We start from the raw sequence: 22,422 nt of genomic DNA, 5'->3' as shown, positions 1-22,422 counted from the left end.
TGGATGAGGGGGCTGTTTTCTTGCCTAGCCACATGGTGTGCAACCACAAAGCTCAGAGGAACTTGGCTGTGATCCTAAAAGTCCCTTTGTGCTAGTTGGCAAAGAGTGCACTTATGCAGCAGTATACCCCAACCGTTCTGACAAACTCGCCGCACCCAACACACTGGTGTCAGAATAGTTTGGAAATCATATGAAAACTAGTGACATGCTGGTCATGAACATCACTGTGTGTACAAAGTTACACACGTGTGCTGGAAATATGTTCTTAAAATACACTTTGAAGGCAGTTGATAAACAAGACCACCCCTAGGCAAAGGAATGCAGCTGTGCCTGTGTGCCTCAGCTCAAGTTAACAAGTGGATGGGAAACCAGAGGACGGTGAAAGTACATTTGCATGTAAAGTACACAAAGAGATCAGATCAATCAAAAAAGCAAATTGATCAGAGGCTGAAGAAGGGACCTGGCGTTTGCACCCCAAAGATCAACCACCAACCGAGAGGAACAGTGTCTGGGCTTGCTTTGAAAAGAATACATTTCTGGACTATAAAGTTATCCATCACTTAAAGGACAAGAGGGGCCAGTGCTCTTGGAATCTGTGAAAGGTGGCTCCCACTGCCAGGGGGCCGAGGACACGGAGAACTGGCAGTAGGTGAGAAATTGCCTGAGACCAGGATTGTAATCTGTTCAATTTTAGACACTAGAAAGGGTGTTTTATTTGTAACCATTTTCTGTTTCTATTCTCTCTGCTTTGCATCCTTTCAATTGTTGTTCTTTATTCATAAACTTATTCTTGTTTTAGCATAAATCCATCTCAGTACCACTGTACTAAATTGATGTATGAGTCCTTCGTCGAGCCAACAGGAGCCAATGGACTTGGTTATTTCTGTGAGCAGCCAGTGGTAGGGGCTGGTTACCGCAGAGGAACGCTCTTCCAGCAGGTCTAGGAACTCGGATTCACTGAACGTTACCTGCAAGGCAAGGTTAAAACTAGCAGAGTTGCTGAGTGTGCTGCTGAGGCAGACAAGCTGCTGACACAACAGTTTAAGTGCCAGCAAAGCTCTCCCTTGCTGACGCAGGTGAGGAACAGTGGCTTATGGTTCTGGGCATGCCAAGCAAACATCACACTGGTCTTTTGCATTTATTAGCAGTCTACTGAACATAAATATCTAGGGGCACATGGAAGCCCAGCCTCTGGCATAGAGACCCATATCATAATGCCCCACATACATGTTAAGGCGGATACTGTCATCGCTTTCAAAATATAGCAAGCCCTCTGTCAAAGAAACAACTAAAATGCTTGGGCAATAAATGCTTAGCACATGATGCACTGACAAGCTGCTACAATTACAAAATGTATTTTCAGCAGATATTGTTAATGTTCTGTACTCTGTGCACACAAATGTTACCATCAAATCCACTATAAATCACTCTATCAATTATTGAACCACAACAAAGTATTTATAAATGAGCCTTTAATATAAAATGTGACCAAGATATTTTTAAAATCACAGCAAATGTGTGGAAATGTGCTTATCTTTTCATTAACAGAAACTTGTGGAGTGTTAATAAATGGGTTTGCTTTAACTCATGCTTCACTTATTTTATGGTTCCAGTAGTCCTCATTTTTAGTGGAGTAATAAGACTGAGCAGCGTCTCAATTTTGCCAGATTCTATGTCATAAAACAACCCATTTAGCAGAATACTCTAATATTATCAGGAATTACAGCTGCAATTGGCAAAGGCAGTTGGTAGGTTAAGAGGTTTCCACTATTAAGGATTATGTGTAGTGTCAAGTTGTCTGAACTATATTGGAACTTCAATTTCTCATAGACAGAAGCCTGGCTTTAAACCACTGCATCACTGTGTTTAATTTAGGTGTGACTAATAGAGCTCATCAGAACCTTTTTGATTAACCTTTCTCCCACCTCCCATGGAGACATATCAATTTCAGCTAAGTTTTTGCTGAGGTTTCAGAGGTTCAAGGTGGACTTTCCAGTAACTTCCACTGACAGATACCAAGACCCAAATACAATACCTGACCTTTACAAACGGAAAAGAGATGTTTTGACACAATTCTGCTTCTTGAAAATGTTCAAAAGCTTTTGTTTTCTTTCCAATTGGGAATGAAAAACATGTTTCGAAACCTCAGAAGATGTCATGAAATGGATTTGAGAGACAAGGTGGGTGAGGTAATATCTCTTATTGGATCAACTTCTGCTGGTGAAAAATCAAAGGGAATTGTCATTCTACCACCAGCTCTAGTGACTAAGTTTATCATCTGATAGAAAAATAATCATTTATGAAAAAGGTTACTGAAAGGAAAGGATACAGAGTTCACTTGTTAAGCTATAAGGTTAAGTTTTCCAAGGTATTTGGCAATCATAGAATGGGTAGAAAGCATTCAGCATACCATGTCCATCTAACCTAATCCCATGGTGCTACTACTACCCAGCACTGATGGCAAACCACTTTCCAGAGTGGCAATTTGCAAGTGTACCAGTGGGACCCATAGAGAGATGACGTTGTACCCAACCTGCCCACAGGCACAGAGAGCAAACATTGTGGGAAGGGATGGTTGGAGAAAGTCATGTGTGCTCCAAGGTGTGGGAGGGGGGCAGGGAAATCATGCAGCTGGAAGTTCAATGTGCCAATGAGCTATACAGCTAGAATCATTGAGGTCACCCAGCACCCCCATGTGGCCTCTGAAGCTCACCATGGTTCATCAGTGAGCTTTGTGAGATGACGCTCATAGGCAGAAGACTCTAAGCACAAAGCCCACCTCAAATCCATCTGCTCATGGCACAAACATTCCCTACTAGGCTACGCTGCTGCACTAAGGGAGGTGCAGAGAGCTGCTTTCTCCTTTGTTAACATAGCCACAGAACTGCAGCTGACAGTTATTCTGAACAGCAAACCAGATAATTAACATGGACTGCATAAGCCAGACATCTGGCACTAATACTCAGTGCTGAAGACACCTTCATCCTACTGTGCAGAACAAGATCAACTGAATACACAATAAGCTTGCCAAGGCAGAAAACTCTACGCCAGACATTACATAACCCACCCCCACTCACACAGCTGATGATGGAATTTAGCCCCATCACAGATGGTGAAGCTCAAGAAGCCCTCAAAAACATGAGCCATGCCTGGTTAAACAGGCCCATGGCCCTCTTAGCTGGTAAAAGCCAGCAACCAATACCTGTGCCCACTGCTAGCAGAAAGTCACAATGCTTCCTTCAGAGAAGTGGACCTCAAAAGGACCCTCAGAGAGAGTCTAAAAAGAGCCCACACTGGATGCAGAAAAGCTACCCAGCTTTCAGCCTGTGACCAGCCTCCTATTCCTAGGAAAAGGAAACATAGGGCTGGAAGTAATCTTAAGAGGTCATTTAGCACAACCCCCAGCACTATGGTGGGATTAAGTAGACCTAGACCACCCCTGACTGGGATTTGTCTAGCCTGCTCTTTAAAATCTCCAATGACCAGGATTCCAAATTATTGAGAACCAAGTTCCAACAACACATGGCATCAACTGACATCTTGCATGCTTTACAATGGGGCTTCAGACCAGGAAATGGCCTGGAGGGACTCCAAGGAGGGATGATCTCCTCCAGGCACTGAATAGAGGCCACATCTAACTGCTCACTACTCAATGTAGCAGCAGTATTTGTCACAGCAGACCACAAGTTATTACAGGACGTAGATAGGGTTGACAAAGCAGCACTGCAATGGCTCTGGTCATTGCTCTCCAACTAAATCCAAGGAATATGGTGGCAAACTGCTCCTCTTCTCTCCAAACCTTCCCCTGCAGCAGTCCCATGGGGATCCCTCCTGTCATCATCTTCAATATCTGCATGAAGCTACTTGGACAGGTGATGACACACCACAGGCTGCACTGCCAACAAAACACTGACAACACTCAGCTGTCCACCTTTTCCACCAGTGTGAACAATGCTATCACCATGATGTCACAACGCCTGCAGGATGTCTGCTCCTGGATGAAAAGCAGCCAGCCCACCCTCAACCCACGCAATGCTGGTGAGGAGGAAATGTTCTGCAGGACTGACCAGATCGATAGTGTCCAATGGATTAACCTGGTTGCCAGTTTGCTTTCTGGTCCATCATTCCCCTTTCCAGTGAAGGCATCTGCCTCCCATTTGTCAAAGTGATGAAAAGTTTTGTGGTCAACTCTCCACTTATCCTGCACACGTGCAGCTAATGCCTGTGGGGAAAGAGTACCTTCTGCCTCCTTCAGCTGTCTCGGAGACTGGCCACAGGGGTCCATGCTTCCAGCTCCTACTGTAACTCACAATGCCTGGCACTTAAAGAGAAAACAATTGAGAGGCTCCAGAAATCCACATCCCAGCAGGCCTGACAGCCATGAGCATATCACTCCCATGCTTCAACTCCACCTCACCTACTAAATTCCAGCTGATCTCTGTAGCCAATTTAAGGCCTTGAACCTGATCTTCAGAGTTAGTGGATCATGATCTGTCAATACAGCTGCACTCCTCAGGGATGATGGGGCTTATGAAGCCCAGGATGAAAGGCACAAGAGCTGGAGAGACAGTATTCTCCAGCAAAGGGGCTCTGCTGTGGAATGAGCTGCCAGAGGAGATGTGACTGATCCAGAGTCCAGATGGGAGCTAGATCTGGATCCTGATTGGCTTAAGCAGTCACTGACAGCTCCACTTGTCTTCAGGGTGATTGAGGAAATGGCAAGGTAGGTGGAGAATGTGCTGCTATGGTGATGATGCCAACTAGGATAAAGGCTCGATCCTAAAAGGTCTTCCCTGAGGAGGTTTTTTTTAGAGGCAGTGAAGAGCTGGGGGGAAAGGCTCTAGGTCTAAGCTGATCTTTTTATTTTATATTATTTTGTTGAAGCGCTCTACACAGAGATGTCCTTCCTTCTTCACTACTTCCTATTGTTTCACTAGTTTTGCAATAGGACATCAAACATTTTTTCTACATGGAATGAAGAGTTGTTTAGTTTCCCTTTATCCACTTCTGCATCCTTTGTGAATGGACTCATTACAGCAACAATCTTCAATATGTTACAACAGATAACCTATGCCTCCTACAGCAGTGATATTTGAGTGGGGCTATTTTACCTGTTTTCCCTGCAACGGAGGAATGCAAAGCTGTGCTAAATCCCGATGCCATCCTTTTTTCAAGTGGCTCTTACAACAGAGCTAACAATTGCCTAGAGATGACCTATCAAAGACAGCCATGATAGTGATACTGCCCTGTAATGAGCCCGAGTGGCCTCCCTCCAACTGGGGGAGCAAGGGAGCCTTACCCACCCCAGAGGGGGCGGAGCCTAGATCACCCTTCCCCCCTCACCGGAAGGACTGGGGCGGAGCTGGAAGTATAAAAGACCGGCCCTACAGCTCAGTAGGGGGTGAGCCTGCAACAGAGGAGGACGCTGGGCCGGTTCCCCAGAGTCCCCATGAGGAACTGGCGCCTGGCTGTTCCCAAGCTCCAGCTGTGGATGAGGACTGGCCTGGAGTCCCTGCAGCCGTTTACCCCAAAGAGCCGGAAGAGGCCTGGAGGCTGCAGGTACCAAGCCCCGGTAAGGCAGGAAGTAGCCCGGGGCAGCCACGGAGCAGCCAGCTGCAGAGACCAGCGTGGCTCAGTCAGCATGTTACAGCTGGATCCCTGCCGACACAGGGCAGCCAATCCTGCCCCTGCCAGGGCCCTGGGCTGGGACGCAGTGGAGTAGGGTGGGCCCGCGTCCCCCTGCTACCCCGCCCTGGGTGGTGGACCCCCAACATGGTGCAAGGAGGCTCTAGCCCAGGACAGGAGCCCCCTTATCCTGCACCCTTTGTTTGCTGGCAGCCTGAGCCCCACCCAGGCCCCAGCTGGCCCTAATAGACTGTACTTAAGGGCGGATCACTTGCGCTACCCCATTCCAGGCTAGAGCCCGGCAGGGACCATTAACCGCCCAGCCCCATTGGGCTTTTGCCTGTCCTACAGACTCTGGTCCTGGCCCCACAGGACTAGCCTGAGTGGCCTCCCGCCAACTGGGGGTGAGGGAGCCTTACACACCCAGTCATTGATTCTGTAGATCATGGGTTCTCAATAAAGCTGGTCAAAGAGCAGTTCAGATGAATAAAGGGATTTTTTAAAGATAATTAATATGTTTCGGGGGGGAAACTCTTTTGGTGACATTTTCTATTATTTTCCAACCAGCCACAACCTGGAGCCCACTGCCCTTCCTATAATGATACATAGGAATGGGGTACCAGATAGAGCCCAACCAGCTGGGAAGGTGAGGCCTGAGAACATGAGGGAGTCCTAGTCTGGAAAGTGGGATCCTGGCACGGAAAAGGGTGAGAACCATTGCTTTAGATAAAAGATACGTGCTGTAAAATTGTCTACTAGTAAAACTTTCCCATTCCTTAATAAGATACCGTCTGAGAGATGTCATATATAGATTAGCTAGGTCTGCCCACGTTTCAAATAAAGAAATAATCCTGTAGGTATTTAACCAATAACCTAAGGGCCCAATTGCATAGTCCTCACCTGAGATTGTATCTATGCCGCAGTCACACTGTGTGATCGCAGCTCATGTAAGCATATCTAAGATAGCTTTAATCTAGCTAGCACAGGTACCAAGAGCAGCAGAGCCGTGGCAGCATGGGTAGCCATGCAAGTATTACCTATGGTTCCAGGCTGGCTCATACAGCCTGCACTGAAGCCCAGTTGGATTAAAGCTAGCTCAGGTATGTCTGCTCAAGCTGCAATCACCGCCACGACTGCAGCCTAGGCATATGCTAGGACTATGTACAGAAGTAAATGCTAACTAACGTGAGTAAAGGATCCACAACTTGGCCATTACAAGAGCCAGGGCTGAGGAAGATGTCATGCCAGTCTTTTCTTTTAAAAAAAAAATCACGTTACTGTTTAGAAGTTACTAGATAAGGTGAAAAACTTTAATTTCTCAACCTGCTCGTGAATACGATTATCTCTTCATTAGCAACTTTTTATCCAGTTCGTCTCACCTTTTACACCCTTGATACATTCCTCCTGTTTCATTAGGTACCTGCTGCTCCAGCATTGTATGGGATAAGGACTCAGCGCAACACTTCACAGGACAGTGAGAGAAAGAACGAGAAGCTCTCTTTTGGAAAAGGCAATGTTTATGACACCGAAGCATCTCATAAAAATAATAGATGCTGTCCATTCTGGGGGTCACACGAGTGACAGTGGCAAAACTTGATCTCTTAGAACAAAGAGGCACATTTTATGCCATCACTTTTGCATAAGTATGACATGACATTCATTAAAAACCAGCGTGACTGATGCGCGGCAACAGATAGCTCAGTCAAGGTATAAATCAAATGTTCAGCAATTGGAAACTTGTGAGATGCAACGAGCTAGCTCATTAAAAGCGAGGTAGCAAAGTTGTTGTGCATTTCCCCTCCACCCTCTCTCCATTCCCAGTGACTTGATTAGACACTGAAGTGACTCCAATTGCTTTGGCATTACCCCTTCGCAATTATTGCACTCACTGGGTTAACTGTTTAGATCCAGCTATCATCTAGTCCAAATGCACCTGTGCAGGGAAATGCAGGACCTCCATGCCTTTTGAGCTGGGCAGGTGGGGTGGTTGGGGCTATATGCCCAGCATACATCACCCAGTGGGAGGAGAGTGCACAGATGGGGTGAGAAGTAGGCAGACTCTTGGATTTGCACCCCAGTGCACCAGTCAGCATAGCTAAACTGGTGCAAGACATAGACTATGAGGATTAGAAGGGACCTCAGGAGGTCATCTAGTCTAACCTGACAGATTTTTTGCCCCAGATCCCTAAGTAGTCCCCTCAAGGATTGAACTCACAACCCTGGGTTTAGCAGGCCAATGCTCAAACCACTGAGCTATCCCTCCCTCTGATGTATGGTGTATGTGGCACCCAGAAAAATGGTTGCAGCAAATGACTTTCCCCAGGACTAGGAGATGCTGCAAGACACTTTCTTCCTAGGCTGCACGTGGGATGGCACAAGAGTTCACTGTCTCCTACTCAGGGTTCGAGGCAGGCGAGGTGGCCATGAGTAAGAAAGCTTAGTCTAAACACAGCCCCCAGCCAGACCTTTGATTGCAGCCAAAACAGACAAAGGCAAAGCCATTCTGTTCAGGGATTAAAAATGCCCCCTCCACTGTGGTATCTGAGCTTCTTTAGGCAGAGTGTGAAAATTGGGAAATCCTAGGCCGATTCCCAGGACTATTTCAGGAACGCTACCTTCAATCCTCTCCCAGATGGAAAGGCCAAGCTCTTGGTGTGTTTTATCTAAATGGATTGTTACTTCTGTAGCCCATAGAGCTAGCTTTAGCATTTCTTTTATTCAGCAGTAATGCAAGGAACCTACAGGCCTGTATCCTGGAAGACATGGGCTTCAGCAGTTAGCATGAGGCCTCTGAACTTTGGCGCAAAGAAATGGCCCAACAGTCACCTCTAAGTTTAAATGGACTGGGACAGAGTGTTTAAGCAGAAAGTTTGTCCATAAGAGTGCCGTGGCGAGGAACTGAAATAGATGATAATGAGTTGAAATAATTAATATACTAACCTATAGGAGAAGAGCACACCAACATTAGCAGGATGAGGAAACAAATAAGGAAGAAGGGAAGAAACCCCTACTGAATATGCATTAGACATAGTGGGGTCAGTAACATATAAAAGTTGTATCCTGGTCTGTGTACAGGAAGAGAGAGATGTAGTCCTAGGGAGGTGCCAGGATTATGGCCACTGGTGATGATGAGGGAGGTGATGGTGATGAAGATCGTGGCTAATATTTCAGGTTGTTCTGCAGGGGATGGTGTGAGTATACAGATGTTCAGATGTACATTCTGTGTTGTCTCTCTCTACCTTGCTGGGTTAGAGTGTTTGTGACTTTGCTAAATGTATTAATAAATTATTACAAATACAGAAGTGTTCCGAAAGCATGAGTGTTGCAGCTATGCACATTGGGGTTCCCAGCTGAACAGTAATTTTAATAATACTGGGCCTGATCTTGGGACATTAACCTGTCAAACAGAGTGATAACTGGGAAATTTTAAGTAATCCATATAATTAACGCAATCCATAGATCAGGCTACACTTCGTTGCATTGATTTGAGATGACAGCTTCAGTACTGGAGCCAACATGGCAGAGGACATCAGTGTGAATACTGTACCCATCAAGTATAGGAACATACTGGAGCAAAGGATCTAACTACCTTGCTATCAGAATTCTAAGGCACCTATTACCTTGGTACGTAAGCACAGGGATTTGCTATACACGAGATCAATGGTGCATCAAGTCTACAGTACACTTCTGAGATAACAACAAAAACAACAACATCATATTGGCATATTGCCCTTCGACAATCATGAATAGCTAATGTTTTAGAGGAAGAGAACCCCTCTTCCCCATAATTCACCTAATGTTGACTGGGAGCGAGTGTCAAGGAGCTGTCACGTAGAGTAGCCAGTCAGTTACAGAACAGGTTGGGTATCAGAGGGGTAGCCAGGTTAGTCTGGATCTGTAAAAAGCAACAAGGAGTCCTGTGCCACCTTATAGACTAACAGATGTATTGGAGCATGAGCTTTTGTAGGTGAATACCAACTTCATCAGACGCATGTAGGTTGGGAGTCAGAAGACCTAGGTTCAATTTGCTTTTCTATCTCAGATTTCCTGAGTGACCTTGGGCAAGTCACTTAGTCTCTCTGTGCCTCAGTTCCCCTCTTTACAGTGGGGATAATAGTACTGCCCTACCTCACAGGTGTGTTGTGAGGTTTACTATCTTAGGCCTGGTCTACCCTGGGGGGAGGAGAAGAAATTGATCTAAATTACACAACTTCAGCTACGTGAATAACGTAGCTGAATTCGATGTACTTAGATCTACTTACTGTAGTGTCTTCACTAGGGCAGTTGAAGGCTGATGCTCCCCCATCGACTCTGCCTACACTTCTCACTCTGGTGGAGTACCGGAGTCGATGGGAGAGTGCTTGGCGGTTAATTTATCGCGTCTAGACTAGACGCGATAAATCGACTCCCGCTGGATCGATCACTGCCCGTCGATCCAGCACATAATATAGACATGCCCTTAAAGAGGGTGAGGTACTCAGATACTGTGGTTTAGCCTAACACAGACGGTTAAGAGGTGTCTTAATCACAGTCTGTAAATTCCTGCATGGGGAACAGAAATGTGATAACAGAACTCTTCAATCTAGGCGGCAAAGGTATAAGATTCAAAGGCTGGAAGTTTACACTTGATAAATTCAGATTTAAAAGATTGCACCCTATTTCTAACAGTGAGTAATTAACCATTGGAACAATTTACCAAGAATTCTCCACCACTGGACATTTTTATATCAAGATGGGATTTGTCTAAAAGATATTTGCTAGTAAAAACAGAAATTAGTTCAGGGAAATTCTCTGGCCTGTGTTATGCAGGAGATTAGATTAGATGATCTAATAATCCCTTCTGTCTGTATAATAGTATAATATATAAGAGCAATATATGATCTGGTGCCAATTTATGTCAATGGGAGCCTTCCAGCTGACTTCCCTGGGCATTGGATTGTGCTCATGATAGCCACTATCTGAATGTCCCATAAACAAAGAGCTCTTGGTCAATTCTCAGGCGCTAATGCACACGTAACAGGTTGTTTACAAATGTTAGTGATTCTCTATGGGCCAGACTTCCAAAAGTGCTCAGCACCCAGCATCTGCTGTTGTTGGGTGGTGAGTCCTTTTGAAAATGCATCCACTTAAATTAAGAGCTTAAATAGGAGACAAGGTCTTTTCAAAATCTGGCCCTACACACTTGAACACTTGGAATGTTCTGAAATCACTGATACCATTGAAGTAAATGTACACTACCAATTTTGTTGCATTCAAGTGATTTTTTTTCATGAGATTCCTAAATACATCCTGGAAAAAACATCAGATCACCAAAAAAAGCACTCTAGAGTCATCAAGATATTCTTCAGCAGTGCCACATCTTTAACAGATTAGATGAATTCAAAACACACATTTTTTTAAAAAATCCTTCCCAATCAAAACAGTCATTACATTGACTTATGAAGAATAAAGATGTGGGTATATGTAATTTTGGTTCAAAGCTAAATGCGAGTGTGGGTGAATATAGTATTCTGTTCAGAGAACACAGCATGTTGCTGGAAATTAAGCAAAACATCAATATGCAATGGAGAACTGTGCCTCTACTTTCCCCGTTTGGATTGTGTGTCACAGTTGGAGAAAAGTCTTGTGCAATAAAGATAATTGCCCAGAAGCAAAGCAAAGAACACACTCAGGCAACCTCCAGCGGCTCTAATATGTAACCGTTCACTTGCCTTCTCCCAATGTGTGGAAATTGAATGACTGTGGTGGAACTATGGGCATGGCCGCCCGGGGGGGGGGAGCGGGGCAATTTGCCCTGGGCACTGCAGGGGTCCCCACAAGAGTTTTTTGGGGCCCCTGGAAGAGAGTCCTTCACTCGCTCCGGGGGCTCCCAAAAAATCTCGCGGGGCCCAGGCCCCCGGAGCTTCTTCCGCTCCTGGTCTTCGGCGGCAGGGGGTCCTTCCGCCCCAGGGCGCCGAATTACCGCCTAAGCGGGGGACCCCTGCTGCCGAAGACCCCAGGCTCCCTGAATCCTCTGGGTGGCCCTGACTATGGGTAAAGACAAGGGAAGAGGATGCACATGTGTTTGACTTTGGTTACACTTTCTCTACAGTGTGGACTATATACCACATTGAACGTGGGCTGCAGCCACACTGGTGACTAAGGTGCCTAACTACACACCTCAGTGAAAGGCCCTGGGACCTGCCAGAGCTTTTCCCTGATGCCTCCCTACCACCAGAGCCTTTCACTGTAACGTGGAAAGGGTCCCCCTATGGGGATGTGTGGGGGGGGTGGCAGCAGGACACTATACTGCTACAAATAGCAGAGCAGATTTGGGGGGCAGTGCTTGGGCACATAGAGAGCCATGCTGGGTACATACCCTAGGGTTCAGGAGTGTTGGGCACTCTACTCCCCAAAGCCGTGCATCACCTCCTACATTGCTATTTATCGTGGTGCTAACTGGGCATGCAGTGCCTGTACTCTACATGCTGCCACAAATGTGCATGTACCATGTGTGTGTAAGTCAGTAAAAGAGAGCATGGTGGGTTGCACTCCCCCCTTGTCATCGCAGTGTTGCCATTCTCATCAGCTACTGGCATCCCCCGCAGGTTGTCAGCCTGCTGCTGTGGGTCGTCTGACTCAGCCCGCCAGCTGGGTGTCCCAGTTCAAAACCTCTTCTGGGATGACAAACTCCAGGCCAGTTATAAACAACGCAACTTCTTACCCTTTCTGCATTAAATTCCCTCTGTGTGACTAAAGCAGCAGGGTTCCTTCCTAGCCACTAGCCCAGAGTGTCTCCTGTGGCTGCAGCCTAAAGAGAATCCCTCCTCGCCCCTCTGGCTCCAGCTAGGAACTGACTTACTGATGGCAGCCAGCTCCTTTTATTGTGGCGTGGTGAGCCCTGATTGGCTGCTGTTGGTCCCCAGCCCTTCTGGGTACTGGAGGACCAAATCTCACTTGCTTCCAAAATGGCTGCTCTTTTCTTCTGTTTCCTGGGACATGGTGCAGCAGAGCAGTGGGGCTTCTAGCAGGGAGCCACGAAGGCCTGGCACACCCCCAGGGCTGGCGCTTCCATTAGGTGACCCAAAGCGGTTGCCTAGGGTGCCAGGATTTGGGGGGCGGAATTTTGTGTGCTCCCCACGGGGCACACGGGAGCTTCCAGTTCCACTCCCGTCGCACCGCCGAAGAAGGACCCTCCGCCGATGTGCCACAGAAAACAGCAGCAGGCAATTGAGCAGCTCAATGACTGCCGCTGTCGCCTGTGGCATTTCGGTGGAGGATCCTTCTTTGGTGGCACAATGGGAGTGGAACCGGAAGCTCCCGCGCACCCCATGGGGAGCGCACAAAATTCCGCCCCCCAAATTCTGCCTAGGGCACCAGAAACCCTGGCGCCGCTCTTGCACACCCCATCACAGACAGACAGACATTCCAAATCCAAACTTCCCCACATGAAGAAGGGTGTATAACTAAGGTTCTGATTCAGATCCATATCTAAGGAAGCCCCCCTCCCCCCCCAAGACACTGCCAAATAGGATTTTTAAGTGGAACACATTTTTTCTTATAAAACACAAAATATGTTAAGGGTCTCCATGAATGTTCTGAATATTGTGTTGCAACCACAGCAAAATATAGCCAGGGAATGCATCTGGCTTCCCTTTGGGTTCCCTTAACTGGCATAATATCATCACTTAGCCTGTAAACCCTTTGGGACAGGGACTGTCTCTTTGTTCTGTGGGTTCACAGGGTCTAGCACCATGGGGTCTTGGTCCATGACTGGGAATCCTAGGTGGCACTACAATACAAATTAATAACTTATTTCTAAAAATGAACATGAAATACTAGATTATTCATTTATTTTATTTATTAGATGGAAATACAAAAAGGGCATCTCTCCATCTGATGATAATAATCGCTACCTCCTATATAGAACTTTTCATCCATAGATTTAAAAGAACTTTGCAGCTGGGAAACTGAGGCACAGAGAGGTGATGTGTCTAGCCCAAGGTCAGTGGCACAGTTGGGTCTAAAATCCAGAGTGGCTGAGTCCATCTGCTGCATTTCACTGGTCGATGAAATATCTCTGTGCAAACAAATAAATGTTTCACCTTTTAATGTAATGCAGCAGCCTCTGGGGTATGACAGCACAATGCTGCCCCAGCAGCAAGATTTTCTGGAGTTTTAGTAAAGAACAACATGTCAACTGAAAGTAGAGGGAGCAATGTAGGTAGCTGGAATGTAATTACGTGAGCTAGAATCTGGGAAGAACATTTACCTCCTAATCTTGTGGGAAAATTGCCACTGCTGAATCCCCATTAGCAATGGAGGTCTTGGCTTTATGCCCCATCCAAATGGTCCCACTTCCAATGGCACTGTGACCGGCCAGGGAATGGGCTGGTGTAAAGGGAAGAATGCATCTATTGCAACTTCCTCAATTACCTGAGCTTTCCTGGCAGGTGTCCTCTGTAAGGGCTGAAGCAGCTGAGTATGGAGAACCTCCCACTTCTGCAGACAAAAGGTTGGCTCAGATGGTTCTGGGGTGAGCCTCAGGTGGGGGAATTCCCTTTGGTCTCACGGAACTTACCCCGGGTGCTGCTGTAGCAACGGGTTAGCTCCTTGTTAGCAATGCTCTGACAGAGCTGCACTGTCCAGCAGATGAAGAGAACCACATGGGAGGTCATAACTAGTGTGGAGGCACAGGGCCTCCATGCAAATGGCCTTGGCTCTTTGCTGATCCCCTAAGTTACCCACAAACCCCTGGGGATCCCACAGCTTTAGGGGTACCCATTTCGACTAGGCATGTCTACCTGCTGATGGGAGAATGTGTAGGGAACTCCGTGCAGTGATGCTTGGTTAAATTTCCTTAAAACAGGTGGGGACAAACTGGCCACGTCCAACTCTACTTAACTCAAGATCTCTAGAGGATGAAGACTTCCGGGCTAGATACATAAGTGGCTAAACTATTGGACACGGACTCTGCCCCCCTTCCTCACAGTGAGAGACTCTTGCCTGGTGCCAGTGTTACTCAGTAGAGGTAAGGGTGGTCCTTAGGGTATTTGGGTTTGATAATGTCTTGTCAGGGAGGGGAAGAGGACTAAGTCCTGATCCTGGAAATTGCTCTACATGGGCCAACCCCTCCACCTGTGCAGAGCCCTATTTTAATCATAATTCTGCACAGACCTAAGAGACCCACTACTTAACTCACATAATCCGGGCCTGATCCTGGTAGATTTTCAGCTCTGCTGAAGTCCTGGTAGCAACTTGTCCTTACAGGTAAAGCAAATTTAAGGCAGCACAGAGTTCTTTTGGAAAAGCCAGAACCACGGCTTCCATCTTCCATCACGCGCTTTCTAATCCTCCACTCCTGACATTCTGCAGGAAGTTTTAAAATCTGATTGTAAAACAAGCTGTTAATTTTATGCTTCTCATAATGGCTGTTTGTTAGTAAAAGTGTGCGCCTCCTCACTCTGGCTGTAGGCGAAGCATGAAGTGTTTTCTCCCCTCTTTTTAATCAGATGGGCTGTCTTATTGCTATATAGCCTACACCGGGCTGGGCAAACATTTTGGCCTGAGGGCCACATCTGGGTATGGAAATTGTATGGCAGGCCATGAATGCTCACAAAATGAGGGGTTGGGGTGCAGGAGGGGGTGAGGGCTCCGGCTGGAGGTGCAGGCTCTGGGGTGGGGCTGGGAATGAGGGGTTTGGGGTGCAGGAGGGTGCTCCGGGCTGGGACCGAGGGGTTCATAGGGTGGGAGGGGGATCAGGGCTGGGGCAGAGGGTTGGGGTGTGGGAGGAGGTCAGAGGTGCAGGCTCCAGGTGGCGCTTACCTCAAGCAGCTCCCGGAAGTAATGGCATGTCCCCCCTCCTATGCGGAAGTGCGGTGTCAGCTAGGCGGCTCTGTGCGCTGCCCCATATGCAGGCGCTGCCCCTGCAACCTCCATTGGTCGTGGTTCCCAGCCATGGGAGCTGCAGAGCCGCCGCTTGGGGCATGGGCAGCATGCGTAGCCCCCCTGGCTGCCCTTATGCATAGGAGCTGGAGAGAGGACATGCTGCTGCTTCCAGGAGCCGCATGGAGCCACAGCAGGCACAGAGCAGGGCAAGCCCCCAACCTCACTCCCTAGTGGGAGCTCGAGGGCCAGATTAAAAGGTCTGAAGGGCCAGACATGGCCCGTGGTCCGTAGTTTGCCCACCCCTCACCTAGACCATGTCCAGTGGTCATCCCCATAGCTTTAAAAGGCCAATGTTTAGGGGCACTTAAAATAAATGGATGTGTTTTAAAAATAAATATATGAAAATGTTTTTGGTATCCCACACATTCTCTTAGCATCAAACAGTTTAGCATAACTCAGTATCATGTTGAAGTGTATTTTGTTTCTCCGGCAGTGCGTGTGATTGCATTTTTTCCCATATAAAATTGCCTAATAGCTCCTGCAACTTTACTATTTGCTGTTTTAATTAGTGCTTTGCCAGGGCTTCCTCGCTGGAGTCTGTGTGAACTTCTGTGTCTGTCTAAGGATGTTTGCATCTCCTGAGCTGTGCTTAGAGATTCAGACTCAAAGGAACCCAAAATCTCAGCTACAGCTGTGCAAATTGATTTTTTGGTTCATTTGAAATTTTGAAAAAAAAATAAAAAGTATGTTTCAAAATTTTCAGCAAATCAGAAAAGTAATCAGGTCAAATGAAGTGTTTCAGTAGACTCAAAATGAAGGCCTCTTTTAAAATTTCAACCTTTTTTACTATTTAATTAAAAATAAATTGAAGGGCATTTCAAGGGCGAGGGATAGCTCAGTGGTTTGAGCATTGGCCTGCTAAACCCAGGGTTGTGAGCTCAATTGTTGAGGAGGCTACTAAGGGATCTAGGGCAAAAAATTGGACCTGCTAGTGAAGGCAGGGGGCTGGATTCAATGACTTTTCAAGGTCCCTTCCAGTTCTAGGAGATTGGTATATCTCCAATTATTACCAAAGTCATTTCATATTGAAAAAAAATCAAAATTTATTTAGAAAATATTAAAATGAAAAGTTTTAATTTTACAGAATTTCTTGTAGGGTTTTTTTTCCCCAAGCAAAACAACTTGAGTGAATTCAAGGTGAATTTGCAAAATTTTGATTGACCCAAATCCTCATTTTTCACTGAAAATAAATGTTTCAGTCAAGTCATATATACTCTAATCTCAACCCAAATGGCTAATGTTTTGACAGAGTTTCTCATGGTTTCAATACCAAAACAAACATCAGCCCAGGTTTGCTCAGAACTCACCCTAATTCTGGTAGAAACATAGCCCAAATAAAGAGGCAATGTTCCTTAAAGGGTAGCGCACCAGGCTTGCAGTCAGAAGAGCTGGGTTCTTTTCCCTGACTCTCCCGTGACTTATCTGTATGAGGTTCTATAATTTATGTTATGCAGTAGGTCAGATCAGATGAACATAATGATCCCTTCTGGAATCTATGCACATGAAGGTGAGCATGGTAGGCTGGTCAACATTCTTTCATTGCAATAATTGTTAGACTTAAAATGGCTTTTCCACCAAAAGAAAAATTTCCAGAGTTTCATCATGATTGCAATGTTCCATTTATGTTTTTCATGAATAAAAACAAGACATTTTGCTTGGGTTTATGATATGCAATGGAAACCCACAACCATCTGTCTAGGTACCTACAGGGTCCCAGTCATAATAATAATATCTGAGTGCTTCATAATCACTAAAAGATTTATCTTCAGCACTCTGAGGGGCAGAAGAGTCTTATCCTCACTTTACAAGTGGGAAAATGAGGCAAAGAGAGACTGAGGGGCAGGTCCCTCACATATTTCTAGGAAAATATAGTCTAGATGGAGCTACTATAAGGTTGGTGCATAACTGGTTGGAAAATCATTCCCAGACATCAGTGGTTCACAGCCAAGCAGCAAGGTATATTGAGGGGGTTCCTGCAGGGATCAGTTCTGGGTCCGGTTCTGTTCAATATCTTCATCAATGATTTAGAGTGGGGTCCCCAACGCAGTGCCCGCAGGCACCATGGCGCCCGCCGGGGCGTCTAAGTGCGCCTGCGTACTGGCCGGCGGACGAGCATCCGCCAAAATGCCGCCGACAACCTGCGTCATCCAGAGGCGTCGCCACTGAAATACTGCCAATTATCGGCGGCATTTCGGCAGCAACGCCTCTGGATGACGCTACTTGTTGGCAGCATTTAGGCGGCGATGCCTATTGACATTGCCGCTTGTCGGTGGAATTTCGGTGGATGCTCGTCCGCCGCCACAATCCTCCGTGGCTCGTCGTCTGGCACCCACCAGACGAAAAAGGTTGGGGACCACTGATTTAGATAATGGCATAGAAAGTACACTTACAAAGTTTGCAGACGATACCAAGCTGGGACGTGTTTCAAGCGCTTTGGAGGACAGGATTAATATTCAAAATGATCTGGACAAGCTGGAGAAATGGTCTGAAGTAAACGGGATAAACTTCAGTAAGGATAACTTCAAAGTACTCCACTTAGGAGGGAACGATCAGTTGCACATATGCAAAATGGGAAATGACTGCCTAGGAAGGAGTACTGCAGAAAGAGATTGGGGGGGTTATAGTGGATCACAAGCTAAATATAAGACAACAGTGTAACCCTGTTGCAAAAAAAGGAAACTTCATTCTAGGATGCATCAGCACGAGTGTTGTAAGCAGGACAGGAGATGAAATTTGTCCACTAATCTGTGCTGATTAGCCTCACTACGGCTGCCAGATGTAGGGTCCTTGGACTGGAACCCAGAGTAGTGGGTGGGCCCAGGTTCCCCTACCAGCCTCAGGAAAATAGGCACTGGACCTGGTCTTGGACTGGAGGGCTGACTAGAAGAGCAAGTGGGCTGCTGATCCAGTTGGACTTTGATACCCCAGAAGAGGAAGATTATAGTGACCAGGCCGGAGAACCCCAAGTCCCAGAGTGAGAGAGACCACAAGGCGAGAAAAGGGGTCAGACCAGAGTGGAACTAATGCCCAGCAATGGCCACTAGGAGGCACCCCAGCAGCGAATGCACTCTGTGACATTCACTCCCTTGTCAGTCCTACACTTCTGAGGTGTGGTCCTACTTATGCTTTGCCACTTAAACCTACAATTCAAATCTAACCTATTGCCCATACATTGACGACATGACTATATACCTAATTAGCTACATGGTCCAGTGCCTTAACCTCATGCCCATCTTTCCTCTCTGGGGACATAAAAGAAGAATATTGCAGTATTTTAGTTTTTAGATACCCTTAAATCATCCATCATTGGGGCTATGCACAATTGCCAGAGCTCTTTCCCCTGTGTAAGCTCTTCAGGGCATATCACACCTTTTGGTTGTGTGTTCATACGGTGCCCAGCACAATGAGGCCTTGATCCCTGCTACAGCAGGAGCTACAGCAATACAAATAACTAATCATCATCAGACTCAGCCAGGTTCAAAAAATTGAAGGTAAAGTTTTACACACTTGCTATTGAGTCAATACAGTGTTTAATACAAGCACACCCCACTCTCTAAGGGAGGCAGCATGGCCTAGAGGGTGGTGCACTGGAATAGGACTTAGAAGACCTGGGTTCTAGTCCCAACTCTTTCACTGCACTGCTGGGCAAGTTGCTTCAGCATCCCCTCTTGTGCATCAGTTTCCCCATCTGTAAAATGGTGCAAGTGATGCTTACATCCTTTGTTAAAGTGCTTTAACATCTATGGATAAAAAGTGCTATATAAGAGCTAAGTATCTATATCCTCCCCCCATCCCTGATAAGCTTCAGGTGAAACATATTGCAATAAATTATCATCCTGTCTAGAAACAAAGCAGATATGCTTTTAAAAAAGCATTTGACAAGACTGTAAGCCTAATACCTAGATCCCTATTGGATTGTTTCTGTTGAAAAACTGCTTGGCTTAATTCTTAGTACAAATGGGAACTTTGGAAAAACGCTTTTAGATGGGGGATTTTCAAAGAGCCTTGAGGGAGCTAGGTGCTTGACTCTTTTTGAAAGTCAATAGAAGTTGGGTGGCTAACTTCTTCTGTCCTCTTTGAAAACTTGGTACAAAACTAATTCTGAGTGCTTTCTTTTTGACCCGCCTTCTTTTAAATGCACACAACAAGATTGCAGTTCCAGAGAGTACGTCTCCGAAGACACGTTGACAAACTTTGATAAGAAAGCAGTTCAAACGTGTTCAGAGAAAAGGAGACTCACAAACAACCAAAACCACAAAGTGAAGCCTTTCACAGCAGGATGAGAATAAGAAAGAAGGGGCTGCAGGCAACTGGGTATTGCCAAGGGACAAACTAAATGTCCTCTTGCCTCCTTGAGCTAACCTTCAAAAAAAAGTCAACAGCCTCCAAGGAAACTTTCTTTAAACTCCTTTCCAAAATGTACCCAGGAACTATCTTAATCAAAGAAGGGGGGGGGGAGAATAAAAACTCAGGAGTAATTTTAGTGGGAATAAATTCAAGTTGCTTTTCTTCTTTATAAAAGGATTTCAAATTCCCTTTTTTGAATTAAAAATGAAGGTTTTATTTCCAAATAATAACCAGACCTCCGGAGGTTTCATTTCACTTGTGAAGTTCTTGTTACATTTGTATGATAGCACACAAGGCTATTTTAACTCAAATACCAAAGGAAGCAGTTCTCTCATAATAATGAAAAGGGTCTGTTTACTACAGAATAGTCTTTGGGAACTTGTTTCACATTCACTATTGTACATACACGCTGAAATCATCCAACAGTGTATTTACAAGTCATGGGTCAGATGCTCAGCTGGTGTAAAAAGATCCAATCCAGTGACTTCAATGAAGTTGCACCCATTTAAACCAGCAGAGAATCTTGCCTTTCAGACCAGACATGCAAGCCTGTAAAATACGTAATTTTAAAATGCATGCTTCAAGGTGCCACTTTAAGTGAAGGAATCTAATTCTGGCAGAGGCAGATCTGCCAAGACTGGACACTTGGCAAAAAAGCAAGCTCACTATTAAAAATTATTTGCAGGATCTTATATTAAGGAGATATTTAGTAAAAAGGCCAATTCTAATCTGAAAAAGGACTCTATGGGCCAGATCATGATCTGGCGTAGATTGCCATAGTTCCACTGACATAATAGAAGCTATGATGAAGTATGAGAATTTGAGAATTTGACAGTGGAAGGCAGCTTGGGTGAAAGTGAGCATGAAATGATATAGTTCATGATTCTAAGGAATGGTAGGAGGGAGAACAGCACAATAAAGACAATGGATTTCAAGAAGGCAGACTTTAGCAAACTCAGGGAGTTGGTAGGTAAGATCCCATGGGAAGTAAGTCTAAGAGAAAAAAAACAATTGAAGACAATTGGCAATTTTTCAATGAGACATTATTAAGGACACAAGAGCAAACTATCTTGCATAGGAAAGATAGGAAGTGTGATAAATGACGTGGGGAGGTAGCTTCCTTTTATGGACACCCAGATGGCCAGTTAGCTATAAAGTCCCTCTTGGTGGCTGTTCTCTGCTCGCTTTACCTGTAAAGGGTTAACAAAGTTCCCCAGGTAAAGGAAAGGGAGTGGGCACCTGACCAAAAGAGCCAATGGGAGGGCTAGAACTTTTTTTAAATGGAGGGGGGGAATTCCCTTGGTTTGTGTGTGTGTCTCTCCAGGAAAGAGGGGAACAGAGGGCAGCAGGAATGCTGTGTAAGGCTTTAACCAGGTATAAACATTCATCTTACATACCTAGAAGAAATTATTGGACAGGGCATGATTAATTAGACACGATTAGGTTTATTTTTTTATTTTGGCTTGTGGATCTCTGTACTAACCCCAGACGCTTTTGTTTGCTTGTAACCTTTAAGCTGAACCCCCAGGAAAGCTAGTTTGGGTTCTTAATTTTTGGAATTGCACTTTTAAAATCAAGCAAAAGCTTAAGTTCCAGATATTTTTTTTCCCTTTTTATTTTAAACAAAATTTACCTTTTTTAGGAACAGGATTGGATCTTTGGTGTCCTAAGAGGTTTGTGCATGTTGTTTGATTAGCTGGTAGCTAAGTGGGAGGGGGGAACAATAACAAAAAATGTGGATATGGCAGAGGTGTTTAATGATTTCTTTGTTTCGGTTTTCACCAAGAAGGATGGTGATGATTGGACGTCTAACATAGTGAATACTAGTGAAAATGAGGTAGGATCAGAAGAGGCTAAAATAGGGAAAGAACAAGTCAAAAATTACTTAGACAAGTTAGATGTCTTCAGATCACCAGGGCCTGATGAGATGCATCCTAGAATACTCAAGGAGCTGACTGAGGAGATATCTGAGCCATTAGCGATTATCTTTGAAAAGTCATGGAAGACGGGAAAGATTCCAGAAGACTGGAAAAGAGCAAACATATTGCCAACCTATAAAAAGGGAAATAAGGACAACCTGGGGAAATACAGACCAGTCAGCTTAACTTCTGTACCTGGAAAGATAATGGAGCAAATAATTAAGTAATCAATTTTGCAAACATCTAGAAGATAGTAAGGTGATAAGTAACAGCATGGATTTGTCAAGAACAAATAATGTCAAACCAAGCTGATAGCTTTCTTTGACAGGATAACAAGCCTAGTGGATGGGGGGTAAGTGGTAGACATCGTATATCTTGATTTTAGTAAAGCTTTTGATACTGTCTTGCATGACCTTTTCATAAACAAACTAGGGAAATGCAACCTAGATGGAGCTATTATAAGGTGGGTGCAAACCTGGTTAGAAAACCATTCCCAGAGAGCCGATATCAGTGGTTCATGGTCATGCTGGAAAGACATAATGAGTGGGGTCCCACAAGGATCAATTCTGGGTCTGGTTCTGTTCAATATCTTCATCAGTGATTT

General features: G+C 45.5%; 1 long non-coding RNA gene across 1 annotated transcript; it reads right to left on the bottom strand.

Moving 5' to 3' along the window:
- Window positions 1–676: 676 nt before the first annotated feature.
- Window positions 677–14,943, bottom strand: LOC120406458. Its single transcript, XR_005599291.1, has 2 exons — window positions 14,807–14,943; window positions 677–968 (listed from the first exon to the last, which is right to left on the bottom strand). It is a non-coding gene; the product is annotated as an uncharacterized LOC120406458 (long non-coding RNA).
- Between the last annotated feature and the right edge of the window lie 7,479 nt (window positions 14,944–22,422).

This window comes from Mauremys reevesii, linkage group 5 (genome assembly GCF_016161935.1).
Source record: "Mauremys reevesii isolate NIE-2019 linkage group 5, ASM1616193v1, whole genome shotgun sequence".
Lineage (NCBI taxonomy): Eukaryota > Metazoa > Chordata > Testudines > Geoemydidae > Mauremys > Mauremys reevesii.
Note: the sequence above shows the minus strand (reverse complement) of the source record. Positions and strands in the feature narration are given on the sequence as shown.